This window comes from Balaenoptera ricei, chromosome 5 (genome assembly GCF_028023285.1).
Source record: "Balaenoptera ricei isolate mBalRic1 chromosome 5, mBalRic1.hap2, whole genome shotgun sequence".
Lineage (NCBI taxonomy): Eukaryota > Metazoa > Chordata > Mammalia > Artiodactyla > Balaenopteridae > Balaenoptera > Balaenoptera ricei.
The window spans coordinates 8,321,845-8,343,106 of NC_082643.1; the positions used below are offsets into that span (position 1 = coordinate 8,321,845).

General features: G+C 41.2%; 1 protein-coding gene across 1 annotated transcript in view; it reads right to left on the reverse strand.

Annotated features, from left to right (window-relative positions):
• SPARCL1 (SPARC like 1) overlaps positions 1-21,262 on the reverse strand; it is an 89,360-nt gene that overhangs the window by 55,714 nt on the left and 12,384 nt on the right. Inside the window, exons 2-3 of the mRNA XM_059922373.1 lie at positions 19,265-19,310; positions 14,751-14,886 (exon numbers count right to left, since the gene is read on the reverse strand). The gene's annotated coding sequence lies outside the window, so the exon portion shown is untranslated. The remainder of the gene's footprint in view (positions 1-14,750; positions 14,887-19,264; positions 19,311-21,262) is intronic.

The following is a 21,262-nucleotide window of genomic DNA, read 5'->3' on the forward strand; positions in this document are numbered from 1 at the left end:
AAAAAGATTGTTACATTCCTGCATGTGAACTGACCAGATAACATCAGCTTTGGTCAGAAGGGTCTAACAAAAGTCAGTATCAAAGTTGAAGTGTGTTTTCAACTTTTTAATGCTCAGATTTCCTTTGAGAGTCTGATGAAAGCGGTGGGCAAGCTCCTAAAGTTCATCCATAAACCGCCCTCCACACCCCTACCCCAGGGGTTCCATGAAGTTAAGAACCTCTGATTCAGGTGCAGGGCCAGAGAACACTTTCATCAGTGCTTGAGCACCAAGTGAGCCCTTTTGTTATACACAGCACAAACCTCTGGGTGATAGGAGAGAAATATCATAGTTCCTGCCTATAAGAAGTCTAAGAGACAAGAATATACTCATTGTCAAAAGGGGGCACGATTCCATTGGAGTAGTCATTGATGAAAAATTAATCAGTTGATTTCAGAAAGAAATGGAAAATTTTATTCGAGCCAAATTTGAGGATTATAGCCCAGGAAGAGCATCTCAGAAAGCTCTGAGAACTGTTCCACCCATTAGACTTTAAGACACAGTGATATAAGTTTTTTTGAGACAGAGGGCTGTACATCAAATGATGTTTTTTTTTTTAACATCTTTATTGGAGTATAATTGCTTTACAATGGTGTGTTAGTTTCTGCTTTATAACAAAGTGAATCAGCTATACATATACATATATCCCCATATCTCCACCCTCTTGCGTCTCCCTCCCACCCTCCCTATGCCACCCCTCAAGGTGGTCACAAAGCACGGAGCTGATCTCCCTGTGCTATGCGGCTGCTTCCCACCAGCTATCTATTTTACATTTGGTAGTGTATATATGTCCATGCTACTCTCTCACTTTGTCCCAGCTTACCCTTCCCCCTCCCCGTGTCCTCAAGTCCATTCTCTAGGTCTGCATCTTTATTCCTGTCTTGCCCCTAGGTTCTTCAGAACCCTTTTTTTTTCTTTTTTTTTTAGATTCCATATATATGTGTTAGCATACAGTATTTGCTTTTCTCTGTCTGACTTACTTCACTCTGCATGACAGACTCTAGGTCCATCCACCTCACTACAAATAACTCAATTTCGTTTCTTTTTATGGCTGAGTAATATTCCATTGTATATATGTGCCACATCTTCCTTATCTATTCATCTGTCGATGGACACTTAGGTTGCTTCCATGTCCTGGCTATTGTAAACGGAGCTGCAATGAACATTGTGGTACATGACTCTTTTTGAATTATGGTTTTCTCAGGGCGTATACCCATTAGTGGGATTGCTGGGTCATATGGTAGTTCTATTTTTAGCTTTTTAACGAACCTCCATACTGTTCTCCATAGTGGCTGTATCAATTTACATTCCCACTAACAGTGCAAGAGGGTTCCCTTTTCTCCACACCCTCTCCAGCATTTACTGTTTGTAGATTTTTTGATGATTGCCATTCTGACCAGTGTGAGATGATATCTCATTGTAGTTTTGATTTGCATTTCTCTAATGATTAGTGATGTTGAGCATCCTTTCATGTGTTTGTTGGCAATCTGTATGTCTTCTTTGGCAAAATGTCTATTTAGGTGTTCTGCCCATTTTTGGATTGGGTTGTTTGTTTTTTTGATGTTGGGCTACATGAGCTGCTTGTAAATTTTGGAGATTAATGCTTTGTCAGAAATTATGTATTATTGACAGTTTACATGATCCAGATCTAAGGGTCATCATGGTAGGTCACGTGACCCTGTACAAGATCAAAAAGCTTTATGATTTTTTTAAGGAGTTGTCTTGTTGGTGCTGGGAGAATGTTGCTCTCTATGGTTGAGCAGGTGTTCCTGCCGATGGGGAGGTTTGATTGATGCGTAATGCACACACACAGTGCACAGTGAAGGGAGAGAGGAGGCCAAAGGGCAGAGAAGAACTTTTATGTTTAGATTTTTCTTGTCTTGCCATAAAATATGAATTTTATTTCACATAGTGGAGAGCCCAAGTTAGGAAGTGAGTATGGATGAAGGGAAGCTGCAGTGACAACAGAGTGTTGACAATTCTCTTGGCCAGGACCTGGCCTGTAGGACCCTTCTCCTTGCTTATGCCGTGTGGTAGTTTTCTAGGGCTACCATAACAAAGCACCACAGACTGGGTGGTTTACATAACAGAAACTAATTTTCTCCCAGTTCTGCAGGCTAGAAGTCCAGGACCAAGGTGCTGTCTGGGTTGGTTTCTCCTGAGCCTTTTCTCCTTAGCTGGAGATGGCTGTCTTTTCACTGTGTCTTCATCTGGCCTTTTTTCCCGTACTCATGTACTCCTGGTGTCTCTCTCTCTCTTCTTATAAGGACACTAGACCTTATAAGGACATTAGTGCCCCACCCTTATGACCTTGTTCAACCTTAGTTACCTCTTTAAAGGCTCTATCTCCAAACCTAGTTACACTGGGGGTTAGGGCGTCAACATATGAATTTTGGGGAGCCACAGTTCAGTCTGTAACACCCCATATATCTTTCAGACTTTGACATTTAATTCTCTGTGGCTTTACTTCTGGGAACCACACTCATTTCTCAATTCTGGCTTAGTTACTGACCTCTTTCTATGCAATTTCCCCCATTCCCCTGCACTACCATCATATCTAAGCACGGGATCATTTCAGATCTCTCAGCTCTGTCTTGGTTATCAACCCACTGGGTCAATTTCTGACTATGGATTCTTGCAGGAGTTTATTCTAGCCATCCCCCCCCCCCCCCAGCCCAGCACATCTATGGGCTTAGTCAAACCCTCTATTAGGTCTTAAGCAGAGGCTTGACTCACAGAAGTAGTTAATAAGTACAAGTTGCAAATATGCATAATATTTTGCTAAATATGTGGCGAATGTGATTAACTGCCATTTGTCTCATTATAACTTTGAAAGCAAAAAAATAAAAATAAAAAATAAAAGGAGGAAGATTGGTTAGGGCTAGGCAAATTTTGTATGTCAGGCTAAGCAGTTTGACTTTTTTTCTTTAGGTAAAAGGGACCTCTGGGAGGTTAGAAAGAGTAGGAAGGAAATAACATAAAATACATCTATCAGGCTAGATTATGCTACAATAACAAAGAACCCCAAACTATCAGGGGCTTACAACATAGGTTTGTTTTTCATTCATGCTCCATGTTTATTGTAGTCTACTGCAATTCTCCTCTACCTTATCTTCACTCCAGGATCCAGGCTGACAAACGCGTTCCCTTGGCAGAAGAAAAAGAAATACAGCAAACTATGCTCAGTTCTTAAAGCTTCTGCCTGGATGTGATACACATCACTTCTGCCCACCTTTCATTGACCACAGCAGGTCATGTGGCCACAACTGAGCTCGACAGCGGGGGGAAGTATAGTCCTCCTATAGAGAAGAGAAACCATAGGCAAGAGAACCAGAAAATAGATTTTAATTGGAAGGGGAGGATAGGACAGACTGTGGGAAAAAAAGTATTAGGAAAAAAGAAGAGAAGAAAATAAAAGGGGCAGAAGCAAAGTTAAAAATATGTGGAGAATAAAAAAAAAAAATAAGAGGGCAGAAGACAGAAGAAGTAGGGTAAAAATAAGAGGTAGTTTCCTAGGGCTGTCATAACAAATTACCACAGACTGGGTGGCTTAAAACAACAGAACTTTCTTTTCTCAAAGTTCTGGATGCTGAAAGTCTGAAATCAAGGTATAAGTAGGCACAAGTTACCAAGGAAGGCAGAGATCCTCCCTTGCCTCTTCGTAGCTTCTGGTGGCTTCCAGAATTTCTTGGCATTCCTTGCTTTGCAGCAGCACCATATGAAACTCTGCATCCATCTTCACGTGGCCTTCTTCCCCTGTGTGTCTCCTCTGAATCTCTGTGTCCTCTCCTCTTCTTGTAAGGACACCAGTTATTGAATTTAGGGTCTGCCTAATCCAGTACGATCTCACCTTAACCTGGTTATATCTGCAAAGACTCTATTTTCAAATAAGGCACATTCACAGGTACCAGGGATTGAGACTTGAACGTATCTCTTGAGGGGACACAATTCAACTCACTACAGTCTACTGTCCACCTCCCTTGCCCCAGATTCATGATTCTCCCACATGCAAAATACATTCGCCTCGTCCTAACATTCTTAATCCATTTCAAATGTCTGAACTCGGGCTTCCCTGGTGGCGCAGTGGTTGAGAATCTGCCTGCCAATGCAGGGGACACGGGTTCGAGCCCTGGTCTGGGAAGATCCCACATGCTGCGGAGCAACTGGGCCCGTGAGCCACAACTACTGAGCCTGCGCGTCTGGAGCCTGTGCTCCGCAACAAGAGAGGCCGCGATAGCGAGAGGCCCGCGGACCGCGATGAAGAGTGGCCCCCGCTCGCCACAACTACAGAAAGCCCTCGCACAGAAACGAAGACCCAACACAGCCAAAAATAAATAAATAAATTTACTTAAAAAAAAAAAGTCTTAACCCATTCCAGCATCAACTCGAAGTCCCAAATCTCCTCTGTCATCAGCTCAGAAAGTTCCAAATCTCGTCATCTAAATAGTCTAAATCAGGCACAGGTGAGACAGACTCTAGGTATGCTCGATCCTGGGGCAAATGTCCTGTCCATCTGTGAACCTATGAAACTAAAAAGCAAGTTATCTACTTCCAAAATACAATGGAGGGACAGGCATAGGATAGACATTTCCATTCTAAAAGGGAGAAAATAGAGGGAATAAAGGGGTCACTTGTTCTAAGCAAGTTCAAAACTCACCAGGGTAAGTTCTATAAGGTTTCAAGTCCTGAGAATAATCCTCTGTGGCCCAGTACTCTTCCTTCTGGCCACAGAGGTTCGACCCTTTGGGTCTGTGGAGGTCCCACCAGCCTTTGGAGCTGTATTACTTTGGTAGGGCTACCATAAAACACCACGGATTGGGTGGCTTAAACACAGGAATCGATTTTCTCACAGTTCTGGAGGCTAAAAGTCTGAAATCAAGGTGTTGGCAGAGTTGGTTTCTTCTGAGGTCTCTCTCCTTGGCTTGCAGATGACTGTCTTCTCCATTTGTCTTCACAGGATCTCCCCTCTGTTTGTGTTTGTGTCCTAATCTCTTCTTAGAAAGACAGCAGTCATATTGGGTTAGGGCCCATCCATATGACCTTATTTTACCTTAATTACTTTAAAGGCCCTATCTCCAAATACAGTCACATTCTGAGATACTAGGGGTTAGGACTTTAACATGTGAATTTTGGGGGGACACAATTCAGCTCATAATGGGAGTCCTTTTTTCTTTTCCTTCAAGGATAACACCTGTTTATAGCCATGTAGAATTTTGGAAGTCTGACAGCCTTCCTTCCATTCTGTCTCTCTCTCTCTCAGCCCAGGGTGGAAGTATTTCTGCTTCAATAACATTCTCAAAAATTTTGTTGGTCTCCTGTGAAATCTATGGGGGTTCATGCCGTCAGACAAGAGGGTCCTCCACAGATCTTTCCTGGATAAATTCATCTTGATTCCTGGCTTCTACTGAGAAAGTTGATTGGATCCACAGATCACATTCACACGCCTAATCTCTGTAGCAAAATGTTGCCTAGCTATAGGTATGCTTGATGTTCTTTCCAGAGAATGCTTTGTGGTCTTTTGCTGTCTGGAGGCTATTTTCAAAATCAAGTCCTGGTTCTTTTTTGCTTGATAGTTTCTTCCTCCATTTATATCTTTCCTCTCACATTTTACCATAAGCAGCAAGGGGAAACCAGGTGTACTGTTCATACTTTGGAAATTTCCTTAGCTCAATATCTAAGCTCATCACTTACAAGTTCTCCTTTCCAACCCAACAGCAGAAGATAATTCAGCCAAGTTCCTGCTGCTTTAACCAAGGGTAGTTTTTTCCCTGGTCTCCAGTATCATGTTCATTTCCTCCTGAGACCTGACCAGAATCACCTTTAACATTTATATTTCTACCACCATTTTGTTTGTGATAATACATGTATTCTCTAAGATGATAGATTTCTCTATAGTTCTCCTTACTTCTTTCTAAGCCCTGACCAGAATCTCCTTTAATGTCCATATTTCTACCAACAATCTCTTCAAGGCAATCTAGACTTTTTTCTTTTTTTGGCCACACAGCTTGAAGGATCCTAGTTCCCCGGCCAGAGATCGAACCCATGCCCCCTTTAGTGGAAGTGCCAAGTCTTAACCACCAGACTGCCTGGGAAGTCCCTAGACTTTTTCTATTATGTGCCTCAAAATTCTTCCAACCACTGCTCAACATCCAATTCCAAAGCCACATCCACATTTTTAGGAATTTGGTATAGTAGTACCCCATTCTCAGAACCAAAACTTCTATTAATTTCCAACAGTTGCCATAACAAATTACCAAAAATTGGGTGGCTTAAAAAACCAGGAATTTATTTTCTTAAAGTTCTGGAGGCTAAAAGTCTGAAATCAGCAGGCACAGGCTCTTTAAGGAGGCTTTGGGGAAAAATTCTTCCTTACCTCTTCCCAGCTTCTAGTGGCCTCCAACAATCTTTGGCATTCCTTGGTTTGTAGCTGTATCATTCCAATCTCTACCTCTTTCTTCACATGGCTTTCTTCCCCTGTGTGTCTCCTCTGAGTCTCCGTGTGTTTTATTTTCTTACAAGGACACCAGTCACTGGATCTAAGGCCTATCCTAATCCAGTATGACATCATCTTAACTTAATTACATCTGCAAAGACCTTATTTCCAAATAAGGTCTCATTCACAGGTGTCAGGGGCTGAGACTTGAATATATCTTTTTGAGGGACACAATTCAACCCACTACAAGGTGGATTGCAGATTTGACTCTAAACTTCTGATTGACCAAAGGAATGAGGAAAAGATGATTAGTGGTAGAATTCAAAATGTAAAAAATTTCAGAAAAAACATATAAGACACTTTGTAGAGCAGCAAATGGTACCCTTATAGCCTTCTTGCAATATCACATTTCTTTTGGCTGTTTCCTACAACATCTTAAGGTGAATAGGTAGTGGGAAAAGGTTAAAGTCCAGTTAAGTAAGAGAAATTCTGTGAGACAGTAACAAACAATCTGTGATAGTTTGCCTTTTATTCTTCAGTTTTGATGGTGGCAAAACTCCAAAACAATGTAATTCCTATTTGCAATTAAATTCTGATCTCTATTCTGTGAGTTCAGCTGGCACCCAGTTTTATTCACAACTGAATACATTTGGGCACGTCTGAAGGATGAGTGGGATGGGTCCTCTAGGAAGAACTAAGGACTTCTTGGGAAAAACTCATTCTAAGGGAACAGAAAACCAGGCAGATAAGATTAGCCCAAAAATATATAGCAAGTGGAGTGGCGGAATAGTTTATTTCCCTTAGATTTGACCCTAAGCCAGTCCTCAATGGGCTCAAGAGTACTCTGGAAAGAGGGGGACACACGGTTTAAAGGGAACAAGCTATTTGATCAAATCTCTTGAAAAACCAGGAAATAGGCAGCCCTGCTTTCATACCCATGTGACTCAGTGTAATGCAAGGCGTAGCAGGATTTGGTGTATGGATGACCCCAGATCACACAGAGCTACTTTGGCATCTCAGTGTCCTCAGCCACAGGCAACAGTGCACAGTTGAGACCCTTGGGGTGATGGCAATAGTGATGTTAACTAGTAGTGACAGTGTTTGGCAGAGGCAGAGTGCCTGCTGAGGTTGGTGGCATTAGCCAGTAATAGTGGTGCCCAGTAGAGGTAGTAGTGTCTGGCAAACAAAGTGGAACTCAACAGGAGGGCGCAGTGGCTGGTGAGAGATAGCCCAATCGTGGACCTCAGAGCAGGACTGATGTCATGTAGCTTCCGAGGCAGTGGGTAACTCCAGAGGAGCCATGGCAAGAGATTACAAAATTGGAGACGTGATCATTGAAAATCTAGGAACACATGAGAAGTCTTTGAGGACATCAGGAAAATAATGATTGAGTATAACTTTGAGGTGGAAGGCTGAGTTTAAAGAGTAAAGTTGAAAGTGAAAGAAATAAAGCTACAGTGGCCTGAGGAAGGAAACAGGAGCATTTAACTCATATTTTTTTCTTCTGTAATTGCTTAAGTTTATTCTCAGCTTAAAATCTACAGCTGTTTTTAATGCAGCCTAGTTCATGATGATATTTTTGTACCTGTGTGTGAGCAGATTTTCACTTAGTAGTTAAGCATCTGTCTCCTTTTTTGTGTTCCTGAAGTCCTTCATCACAATAGCAAGAAAACTTTTCTCTTTTCTCTTTTTTTTGTCCTCTGAGAAGTTTTAATCACCACTGAAAGATTCCAAAAGAACCTAGTCTGATGGTATTTGACTATGAACATGGACTATTGAATCCATTACTAAGATGCAAGTCACGTGTCTGAGTCCCAGTCCAAAAAGTTACCTGTAGATACATATAGCCAATGATTGGATTCAGAATTGGTAAATTCTACGTGTCTGAGTCCCAGTCCAAAAAGTTACCTGTAGATACATATAGCCAATGATTGGATTCAGAATTGGTAAATTCTAAATTGAAGGGCATTAGGAGTTGAAATTCAATGCCTACCATTTTCTTCTACCTTCAATCTTTTGTGCCCATCTTCCTATCAGATGCCAGATTATCAAAGGACATCAGAAAGCCCTGATAGGATATTGCTAATCACTGATACGATTGAATATTACCAGAAACAAATTCTACTACCTCTCAATATGATTTATACCAATCAAGCCCTCAGTGGAGGGAGCACATATTCAAACTCCTTCTTCTCCCTGGATGAAGTATAGTAGAGAACTGATGAATCTGACAGACCTGAATTCAAGCCCCAGCTCTGATGTTTCCCAGCTGAATGACCTTGAGCAAGTTGCTTAACCTCTCTGGGTCTTCAAGTCCTCATCTGTCAAATGAGGATGCTAATAATACCTCACTGGGTGATTTTGAGGAAGAGATGATGTTTGCATAATGCTTTGTCCAATGCAAACACCATCTCTTCCTCAATTTATAATAATAATGAAGATCATGGTGATGGTGAAGGCCACCAATAAGGAAGCTGGATGTTGCTGGAGAGTGTCATGGAGGCTTCTGTAATAGAAATTAGAGCGCCTCCTCTTTTCACACAAACTGCTAATAAACCCTGTGAGGGATGCAGATGTTCAGGCAGAGGGATGAAACACATCCTTTTAGTTAAGCTCTGCAAACACAGCAGCTGCTCCCATCAATCCCTGGAGTCCTATGTCGTCGTTTTTTCCCAGACAGAGCCCTCATTTAGTTTGGGGGAACCTGGGTTGGCTGTGCAGATAGCACATAGCAATGTGAGCTATGTGGCTGCTCTCATTCTGACCTCACCTTGGGATATACACCAGCCCAATCTATCAAATTGCTCAGTATTTGGATCTCGTCCAGTGCATATTTCTGTACATTTGACTTGCAAGATGTCTCTTGTTGACCAAGAAGTTTATACTGGGGCCTTCTCACGGGTGAGATCATTTTGCTGTTATTAGCCAAAAGCCACCCTCCTCTAAATCTGCCTGATGTTTTTTTGGCTGTAGTGTTAAGTTCCCAGAGCAAGATGCTTTAGACTAAGAAGTACTGTTTGTGTAATGACGCAATCCTGTTCTGGAAATGTGTTCCAGTGGTTGTTTTCTTCTTGGTTTTGAGCAAGGGCATTTGCATTTTTGTCAATATTTCAGTTGTGGAAGAGCATTGGCTTTGCTATAGAGGCTTCGCATGGGCTGGTTGTACACATGAGCGCTGGCAGCACGACAACTGAGGCTCCATCTCTAGCAAATGGTAAGAGAGCCTGATGAGGGCTGATCGGAGTCTCACTGCCATTAACTGGCTGGCAACTCAAATGGAGACACAAAGGATGATTTGAACAATGCCTGTTCTCTCTAGTCTGGTATTTCTCAAAATTTTCTTTTCATTATCACTCTCCTAAGGGCCCTTTGAACAATTTTTTTCCTGAGTGCTCCCCAACTCATGAAATTGTGACAATGGATATACTGTATATTCATTTATGTACTATATCTATAGCTGTGTTTTATATATAAAAATATTAGGATTTTTTGCCTCTCCCAAGAATCAGTTTTGCCCCCTTGACTAATGAGCCTCACCAATTGACTTCAGCATACCTCATGCTTAAAAAGATACAATTTACTGTGGTATAATCAATTGATTATTATAATTCATGGTTGGAGAAACTTACGGTTGGAGTCATTTATGTTTTCCTGTTGAACAGCATTCATTAAAAACTCTTATAAAGGAACAAGGCAGAAAAACTTTCTGAAAATATTATAGTTATTTTCTGAGAAAATATAGTTAAATTTTTCAGAATTATAAATTTTTTCCATTTTGTTAGCTCTTCTCAGGTTGTATGTTAATAGTTAGTTGAGATTCAGCAAAAACAGCAGGACAAATATCTCTAGCACATGCTCTTCTTCATTCCTACGATCACATTCCTGATGGCATGGCCTGGTCACCTCACAGCTAACTCTTTTCTCCCTCTGGACTCACATTCACAAACATGATTGCCCCAAGGGCCAGGGAGGTCACTTGAATTAATAAGGAAGGTCAGAAGTAAGAAAGCCACACACCTAAGACAACGATGATTGGCAGCTGACACGGCCTTGCGTCAGGAAGATAAGAGGGAGGACTTGGGACTTGGGAACTGGAAAGTATGGTCCATCTAAAGGAGGCAGCCGCTGCTCTGCTCTTGCATCCTTACTGCCATGGGGAAATGACCGTCCCGTGTTGCCAGACCATTTTGTTGTTTTAAAGAGAAGCCAGAAATCTGAAACTTTATTTGATCTTTAAATGTTGACCAACACTCCTTAGGCCAAATCAAACAGGTCTATGAGCTGGACTGAGCCACTGAACAGTAATTTTTGACCTCAGTTCCAGGTATTCAATACTTCTTCCCTCTCCAATTCAATCCACCTTGAACCGTATTAAAAAGAAAATTCATCCTTTCACAGTGTAACTCACATCATGTCACTATCCCACTTAGAAGCTTTCAATAGCTTCTCACTGCCTTCCAAGTCTCATCTAAACACATGAGGCAGGCATGGAAAGCCGTCTGCCACAGTATGTACTATCTTCCATTCACTTCACTGAATGTCATCTCTGTTACTTGCTCTGTAATTTTCTGCCTCTATCCTTTTGCGTAGGTGGCTTCCTCTACCTGAAACCTTCATGCTTAAATCCTACCAATCTTTCAAGGTCCAAATAGATCCTTCCTTTCCAAGAAGCCTTCTCTGCTACCTCTGATAAGAAGTTATTCTTTCTCTGAACTTCAATAGCATATTTTAAAAAAATATTTATTAATTTAATTTATTTATTTTCCTTATTATTATTATTTTTTTGGCTGCATTGGGTCTTAGTTGCGGCACACAGGATCTTTGTTGAGGCACGCGGGATCTTTTTGTTACGATGCGCTGTCTGCTCGGGTTTTTCTGTAGTTGCGGCGCACTGGCTTCTCTCTAATTGTGGCGTGCGGGCTCCAGAGCGTGTGGTCTCTGTAGTTTGCGGCATGCAGGCTCTCTCGTTGAGGTGCGAGAGCTCAGTAGTTGTGGCGCGTGGGCTTAGTTGCCCCGCGGCATGCAGGATGTTATTTCCCCGACCAGGGATTGAACCCGTGTCCCCTGCATTGAAAGGCAGATTCTCTACCCATGGACCACCAGGGAAGTCCCAATAGCATAGTTTTCAAAAGAACTTTTAATTGTGGTAAAATACACATAAGGTAAAATTTACCATCTTAACCATGTTCAAGTGTCCAGTGATATTAAATGCATTCATCATGTTGTGCAACTATTGCCACCATCCATCTCTATCCCTCTTCACCATGTAAAATTAAAACTCTATACCCATTCAACGGTAACCCTCCATTCCCTCTCATCCCTCAAAGTCCTGGAACTACCATTCTGCTTCTGTCTGTACAATTTTGACTACTCTAAGTACCTCATATGGGTGGAAATGCACAGTATTTGTGTTCTTTTTGTGACTGGCTTATTTCACTTAGCCTAAAGCCCTCAAGGTTCATCCACGTCAGAGCATATGTCAGAATTTCCTTCCTTTTTAAGGCTGGATAATATTCTGTTGTATGTATATTCCACATTTTGCTTATCTATGCATCTGTCAATGGACACTTGTGTTGTTTCTATTCAATACACTTTTGTTATTGCTTATTTTTGCTGCTATGAACATGGGTATACAACTATCTCTTTGAGTCCCTGCTCTCAATTATTTTGGTAATATACTCGGAAGTGGAATTGCTGGATGATATGGTAATTCTATTTTAATTTTTTGGAGGAATGGAATGGTCATACCGGTTTCCACAGTTGCTCTACCATTTTACATTCTCAACAATAGGACACAAGGATTCCAGTTTCCCCACATCCTTGCAAACACTTGTTATTTTCTTTTTGCCGTTAGCCATCCTGATGGGTGTGAAGTGAATCACATAGTCTTTTTGATAAGGTGCTTAGAACGCCTGATGCAGAGTAAGCGCTCTGTCCATATTTGCCCTGCACTGGAACGTGTTGGTTCAGAAGAAGCAGCGCGTTACTGTCCCCTACACTCCCCATCTCTGGCTTTGCCCTGTGTCAGAGGGGAACAGCATATTAATTTAATTTTTTCTTTAGAATTTATTGCTTTTTATCATGTAATATAGTTATATGTATACAGGTCCCCTTCTCCCCTACCTGGTAGTATTTTAAGGCAGGGATTATATTTTATATAACCTTGATTCCCTGTGAGGCAAGTACTCAATAAACATCTGTAATATGAGCATTTGTAACTCTATTGATTGCTTCATCCACCAGATCATTCCTTCCCACGCTCCCCCCAAATTCCACATCTACTGATGTGCTACTTGAGGGGGACTAAATTGAGGTAAGGCAAATATAATTAAGGAAGGGTAATGTGTAAGGAATGACCAGACCTCTAATGTATTTGCATCAAACTCTCCACCAGCTTTAGCTCAAATGTTGAGCATTTTTTGCTTTTTTTTTTTTTTTAATTTTTTGTTTATTTATTTTTGGCTGCGTTGGGGCTTTGTTGCCATGCGCGGGCTTTCTCTAGTTGTGGCAAGCGGGAGCTATTCTTCATTGCGGTGCGTGGGCTTCTCATTGCGTTGGCTCCTCTTGTTGAGGAGCGCGGGCTCTAGAGCGCAGGCTCAGTAGTTGTGGCTCACAGGCTCTAGAGCGCAGGCTTAGTAGTTGTGGTGCACGGACTTAGTTGCTCCGCGGCATGTGGGATCTTCCTGGACCAGGGATTGAACCCGTGTCCCCTGTACTGGCAGGCGAATCCACTGCGCCACTAGGGACGCCCCAAATGTTGAGCTTTCAAAACATTTTAAAACACTGATTACTAAGGATTTAATACAAAGTCTATTGACCATTGTTTTAAGATGCTGTTAAACGTCCTGCCAATTAAAAAAAAAAAATTGGTCTGACGTTCTAGAATGACTGAAGAAGGAGTGATTCCAAGGTTACCTAAAGGAATTTGATTTCTCACTTGCCTTACTGAGCTCCTGCAGTATACTTGAAAGCCAGTAAACTTGAAAGTGGCCACAAGAGGGGAGTATGAACCATGGTCATCTTTCACAGATGAATGGAACTGATGAATCATTCTCCAGCTGAACTCACGCTCCATTCTGAACAACAATCAATTGAATAATCATACTCCTTCCAGATGATTGCCAAAGAATGAGTGTGGGTTTGCCCTTTATACGTTCACATAGAATATAACCTTCAACTCTCAGCTGTCCGATCATACCTTAATCCTAATTGGAAAAAATATTTAAGGGAGGAGGGCCTGAAGGACAGGCCATCCCTCTCCCTCAATTTCACTAACGTGATTTTACCTTTGCGTTAAACCAGAACCCTGAGGAAACTGTACTCATGGATCGCCTTGTTCTTCCCCTTTAACAATTATTTATATTGAATTGGGATTTGGCGTGTTGTCATAGGCCTGTACTGAGGGATGCTTTAAGAGGCAGCTCTTTAAAATGAATTATTATATCAACATAAAGGTATTATCTACAAATTCACACAATGTTCTGTTTATGAGAACCTATAGGAGAAAATCTGCTCAAAACTCAGAACACAGGAAAAGCTGTGCTTTGCTTGGAAAACTTGTTTGCTCTTACTCATTAACTTTGGAAATGTCTTAAAGTATCATGCTTCTCTCTTTCCTTTGACTGCTGGGAGGCTTCTTTTATTCAACAAATATTTATGAAGTGCCCGTTCTATGCCAGGCACTGCTGGCTCTGATGGGGAGGACAAGGAGAGGATTTCTGTCCTCATGAAGCCTCCAGTTTAATGGAGGATACAGATATTCATTATTTACTCAGGTGAATGTGTAAACTGCAAACTGAAAAGCACTATGAAGGAAAGGAAACTTCATAGCTTGAGACACATAACAGGAGGACTGGACTTAATTTGAAAAAGTGCCCTTTGGACCCAAGGATGAGTAGGAGTGACCTGAGTAGCAGGGGTGGGGCACTGGCATTCCTGACCAGAAGGGGACAGCACCGTGCATTCTGGCAACTGCAAGAGGAATTCCAGGAGGGCGGAAGTGTAGGTACAGGTGGGGAAGGGATGGGGCAAGGCTTGAGAGGGCACCGAGGTTTGGGCAGACTTACCCAGGCTTGTGTTTCACCCTCTATCTCTTGTCTGCGTTATTCTTTTATAATAAACATGTTTTTATGGAACAAGATGGGGAATACATGAAAAGGCATTATTCCAATACTTGTACTGCATTACAAGCTGCCTCCATCAGACATTACATGAAAAATGATTTCACACATGTATCACCTCCACCAAGCCTTGCTCACGTACGTGGGGTCTCACTCACCGACACAGGTGTACAGGCCCACTCTGGGTGAGCCCGTGGACTTGAGAACACAGATTGGCTTTGCTCCGATGGCATTTGGAGGCTCACGTGATTCCTCCTTTGCAGCACATCAGGATCAATAATTAGAGAGTTCTTCCTAGAAGATAGGTTTATATACAATTTAGAAATAATAGCCCTGTCTTCTGGTTCCGTAAACTATTACCATCAGTGGCCTCTTACAGACACACAGGAATAAACAGGCCAAGTGAATAAGAAGGCAGTATTTTATAGTTCCTTTTTGATTATAAGCCTTCATTATGACAGCTGTGCTGAGGATTAGAATGCATTGGTAAAAGATTCCTAGAGGAAACCTCTGTGGTTTGGTGTTCTTGTCTTCTTCTCTCGCCCCTGTTCTCAGGATTGAGTTGAAATAAGGCCTTAATGGGAAGAAAACAAAGCATGTATCAAAGCTACTTACCGTTCCTAGGTCAGGAAAGACCTGTTCCTGAGCCCTTACTTATTGTAGTAAAACACGTTTCATTTAACAGAGGGGGAAACCAGGGAAGAAAGAGGAAAAAGAATTGGAGATACAAGCTGAGAGTGGTTACAAATAGAGTAACTCACTCATTCTGTCTTAACCAGACTGAGCTCCTTCCCGAGCTTCTAAACACACCAGACACGTTGCTGCCACAGGACTTTGGCACTGGCTCCTCCCTCAGCCTGGAATGCCCTTCCTCTATATGATCAGATGTCTGACTTGTTCACCTCCTTCTAGTTTTTCATTGAATGCTACCTTCTCAATGAGGCTCACCTTGATCATCCTGTTTAAAACTGATGGCTCCCTTGAACTCTGATTCCTTTTACCCTATTTCAGGGGTCGACAAACTATGACCCCCTGTTTTTGTCAATAAAGTTTTATTGGAACACAACCAGATTCGTTTTTTAATGTCTTGACTATGGCTGATTCTACCCTACAATGGCAGAGTGAGAAACAGTGTGGCCTGAAATGTGCATGGAAGTCTTCAATAACTGTTTGTTGAATGAATGAATGAATGAATATAAAGTGTTCCACAAAGATTAGATGGTTAGTTATGATCATGATTATTATTTTAATACATCTACAACTTTTTGAAAGGTGACGATAGCCATTATACCAGCATATATTCTCAACCTAACACGTAGAAAATAGTGACCATCACAACGTTCTCACCTGCTGCAGGAAGCATGCGCCTATAGGTTTGTCTCTGAGCCTTATATACCTGCTTACCTCTGCTAGAACACCTACACTATCCCAAGATAAACACCAGAGGAAAAGGCTTTTATATAAAAGTAAACATCTTTTGCAGCTCTAAGATGTTGGCTTTTGTTGGGGAAGTACTATTTTCATGTTCAGACAGAGGAATGTCTATTTTTACACTACAGCCAGACAAGACTTAACCATTGAGCCAAATGGGTAGGTGTGTTTTCAGATTATGTCTTTATTTCACTAAAAGGAAGAGGGGAAGGGATAAGCTCACCTTTCGACCAAGGGAATAAAAGATTCAGACTTTCAGTTCCTTCAGCAATTGATAAATTTTTTCCAAAGGGGTTTACATTTCTTGATCACATCAACAAACACCAATTTATATAAAATAGTCTCTTTTCTATGCAAAATATCAACATAGTCACTGCAAAGGCGTTAGGATGCTATCTAATCAGAATTCTGAAATTTATTTTTTATTTCTGCTAACTTTTTAATCAGTTGTAGTTTTCAAAATTCCATGCATATCATCAGCCTCCTTTTCGTTTTTGATTGTTTTTTGAGGGTGAGCATGAACCAAGAATTATGTATGGCACAGCAGGGTCACCCTGTGACAACCGATCTCCACTGGGCGGATTTTGCATTTAGCAAAGTCTGGAGACATTTGTGATTGTCATGACTAGGAAGGCGCTACTGGCATCTGAGTGCTACTTAACATCAGCCAGCGATGCTGCTAGACATTCTATAATGCCCAGGATAGGATCCCCTACCCCTCAACATCCCAACAAAGAATTTTCCTGTCCAAAATGCTAGTAGTACTGAGGTCGAGAAACCCTTACCGATAACATAATTAGCATTTTCCTCTTTCTTTTCCAAGCCATTTGCTTTCTTGGTGATGTCATCATATGCAACCTAGGGTTAATAACAGGTGCCCATTTCCTCCTTCACTGGGAGGACATAATGACCATAAAGCACCATAAACCATTCAAGCACTAAAAATCCCCAAGTGTGAGAATTATTAGTATTTATTAAGAGAGAATTATATGTCTCCAGATTTTGTGGCTGTATTGCTTCAGGCCTGCTTTTTTAAAGTTTAAATAATTTAGGCGTGCTTATAACCTCTATGTCAGCTGTCCCTTTGTGGGGTCACAGAGAGAAGGTCACAAGACACAGAGTGCAGAAATCCACGTGGAAAATCCACAGCTGCCTTGTTTGCTCTTCTCAGTCTCTCCGTGGCTGTCCTGTTCCACAGCGTTTCCTCCCTCTCTGTCCTTTTCTCTGGCTTGCCTGCCTCCTTTCTCTTCCTGAAGGATAGCTTTGCTCCAGCCTCTCATCCCTTCTCCTTTAATTCTCTGCTTATTTCATCAACTATCTTTTGTTACTCAAGCATCCCCTTGGGGTCTCACACTTCACCCAAGAAGCCTGTGGGCACTTTTTCCTGAACAAATATAGTGTCCTTATAAGACAAATTTAGATGAATAAACTGTTCTTCGTCTTAACATGAATATTTCCCCTTGAATGTTTATTAATTTTACCCCATCTCGTCCTTCTTATTTAAGTAATGGATAAACAGCAATCAGCTTAAAAAATGAAAACCAAAGAAAAGAATCACTTCACCTAAATATTAACCTGGGGCTGAAAAGAGAACTTTGTGGCTTTAAACTAGGATCCTAATGTCTAAGACACCTAAATCGTCAAATTGCTGTTTGAAGTAACTATGTTTGCTTGTTTTTTAATTTTATAGAGGTCTTGGATTCACAGGGACACAGGGCGGGCATGGTAATAGTGACTGCTACCCAAATGTAGAACCCAATTGGTAAGCTTGAAGGGTTGGAACCTTCCAGCTTCAACATACAGAACATCTTCTCACAGAGTTATGCAAACTAAAATAATATATTTTAAGGTGAGCATATATGCATTTCTACTTAAGTTGTCAAAAGATTTTTAAGGGGAGTTTAGTGATTAGGACCTAGCACAAGGCTCTTCCACTCAGCAAGCTGGAAACACTTTGGATGTAGAAGACTGAGTTGGGAAGGTCATTGGTCCTCCCATTATGTTATTTCTTAGGTTTTTATATGTTTCCTTGAAAAAGGAGAAATAGTCGTCTAGATCAATTACATTCAAGAGAAAATGTATTTACTTTCCATTTGCACCCATTTCACGTCCAAAGTCCTGGCATCGGTCTGCAAAGCCCAGAGGCTATGACGAGCCTGGTCTCGCTGGCCTCACCTCCCGCTCCTCTCCCCTCACCCTCTCAATCTGCTCCAGAGCGCTGGCCTCCTTGCTGCTCCCCAAACCCTTCAGACTCACTCCGGCCCGGGGCCTTTGAACTTGTCCTTTCTTATGCCTGGAATGTTCTTTTCTATTTTATCCACTTGGCTCATTCCCTCACAACCTCAAATCCTTGCTGCAACTTCTCTTCCCTGAGACCTCTTCTGACTGCTGTTTAATATTGCAAACCACACCTTTGCTTTCACCCCTCAGCTCTCTTGATCCTTCTCCCCTTCTCCCCTCCTCAACTTCTGTCCATTTTTACACAATAGTAATGATCTTCTAACAAACTACGTAATTTACTCATTTATGATGCGACGTGTTTATATTCTGTCTGCCTCTGCTGGAATGTAAGCTTCTCAAGGGCAGAGATTTTTGTCTGTTTTGCTCAGTAATGTATCTCAAGAGCCTAGAACCGTCCCCAGCTCACAGTAGCCACTCCTTACATGTTTGATTAGTAAAAGAATGAATTGGTTAAACACAGCAGGGACAGTTGTAGTTAGGGCAGGAGCCTTCATGAGGAATTTGTGATCGTCAAGAGGACAGCTTGAAGACACCACAAAACAAGTGCAGAAAGAAGACAGAGATGGGGGGAAGCAGTGATATGTACTGCACTTCATCAATTTTCCTAGGGTTGACCTTGCTGATGGGCATCTGAGGTGCAGGAAAAGGGTTGGATATAGACGCTGCTAGGCAACTGTTTCCAGTGGATCTTAGGAATGTGTGTGTGACAGGGAGAGAAGAGAAAAGGGAAAACATTGCAATGGTGTGGTTGAGAAACTACGCGCCACACACTTGATCTCTCGTACCTTCCGCCTCTCTGCACTCAACCCTCCTATTCGTACCTGCAGCATGCCATCTGGTTCTATTTTTATCATCAGACAAATATGACAAACTCAAGATATCTCTGGATATAACCTTAAATACCTCTCAGGGCCACAGTGAGACAAAACAACTTCATCTTTACCAGACATGAGACAAAGATGACTCATCAGACAAAACAAATCTAGTGTTACAAACCCACCTGTTCGTCCTTGGGAAGCTGTTTGAACTTGATATCCCAGTTTGTCCTGAATGAATTAGAAAGCAGAATGGAAATGTTATTAGAAGATGATAAGGTCATATCAGTGTGTGCGTTCTTCTCCAGGATGGAGAGCCTGATAGGCTGCACAGCTCTGAGCCTGGGCTCTGGATTGACTTGGAGGAAAGGAATCAATATTAAAATTCTGGCTTCATTACTTACTTGCTGTGCAACTTGGGACAAGATGCTTCACCTTACTTTGCTTCAGCTTCATTTTCAAGAGGCAAATTACTTACTGCAGAGGACTCTTATGAGGATCCAACAAAATGGTATAAGCAAATAACTTAGGAAAGACCTGACATATAACAAGTGTGCAATAAAAGGCATCTTCTATTACTCTTATTTAACACTACAATTACTACTACTACTATTACTGCCACCGTTGCTTCTGCTGCTACTGCTATATTACTAGACAATGTGAGAAGTTTGGGAAAAAAAACCCATAAACTTTACTCTTAAGCAGACTTCTGTTTACAGTTTTTAAAAGCAATTTCCTTCACCTTGCTATCCATATTCCTTTGCTTATCACTGAAGTGCAATCACTTATCAATAGAAATGAGTGAATGTTTTCAAGATATTAGAGGAAGAGGATGCACTTCAGATTCTTGACTATAGAAGCAGTATTGAAATTCCTTGGGTTGTAATTTGAATAGCATCTTTGAGGGCAAAAGTTCCAGTTCTCCAGTTCATTTCATTTGTACTTGGACTTGGTGACATACTGAAAATAACAAAAGGGATGGGGAGCTGGTTATAACTGAGGAATAGCTAGTCATTGCAGAAGAGATCCTGAGTTGTCTACCAATATCTATTCTGTCCCTCTTTCTTTAATATTAAAACTCCTGGGTCATAGCTGGGCACTCTGCTTTTCAGCTGGAGACTTTATTTCCCAGATCCACTTGTAGCTAGCTGTGCCCTTATGACTAAATTCTTGACAACAGAATGACAACGGAAGTGATGTGTGCCAGTTCTAGGTCACACCAGTAAAAGAAATGGGTAATGCACACTTCTTTTCCTTTCTTTCTTCTTACTAACTGGGGTGTAGTCATGATGGAGGGTTCCGAAGCAGCCATTTTAGACCCAGGGATGGAAGGTTCATAATGAGGATGGCAGAGATGCCCTATCAACCTTGGACCATCTACCTCTGGACTTTTACATGTGAAACAGCAACAAACCTCTATCTTGCATTAGCTACTAGACGTTGGGATCTCTTAGCCTATAACAAATACAGCCAAATTAACTCAATAAAAATGGCACTGTATTCAATCACAATCATAAAGGAAGACAACTTAAATCAGTTTGAATGTAATGAAGACATACTTAGAAAGGAAATACATCAGCCTTTGTGGTAGATCAATTTAAATTTAAGAGATCACATTATATTTTGAGCTTTAAAACATTTTCCAAGTCTTTTTCTCATACTCTGTGCCATGATGAAGGCCTTGCTCTAGTGATCAGAAGTAACTTACAGCTATATTTGGAATATTATCAATTACCAGAGCTTTTTGGGATTTGTGTTTAGATACTATTTTGTGTGGCTAGAATTCGAACAAGTACCAATGTGATTATCCACATAACCTATAGTTAGGGTTTTAACATCATCAGTCCATGGATAGAGTGATGTAGACACCAAAGTATAATAGACACTAAAATTTAGGATAAAAGATAACTCTATTAAAATGCCAACAAAAATGTCAATACAATCATATCAGGAAAAGACAAACTCAAGATTTGCAATGAATTATTTACTGTGAGCCTGTACTGCTTTTATATATAAGACAATCTTTAAAAAATTACATGCTAAGGTTGCGATTGATTATTTACAAGTTTAGAATTATCTTCCAGTTGAGAGGTATTTACTCCACCATGAGAGTGAGTCCAAGCATCCTTAGGAAGTCAGCATTTTGAAATGTAATAAATGAAAATTAGTCAGTACACTTCGGA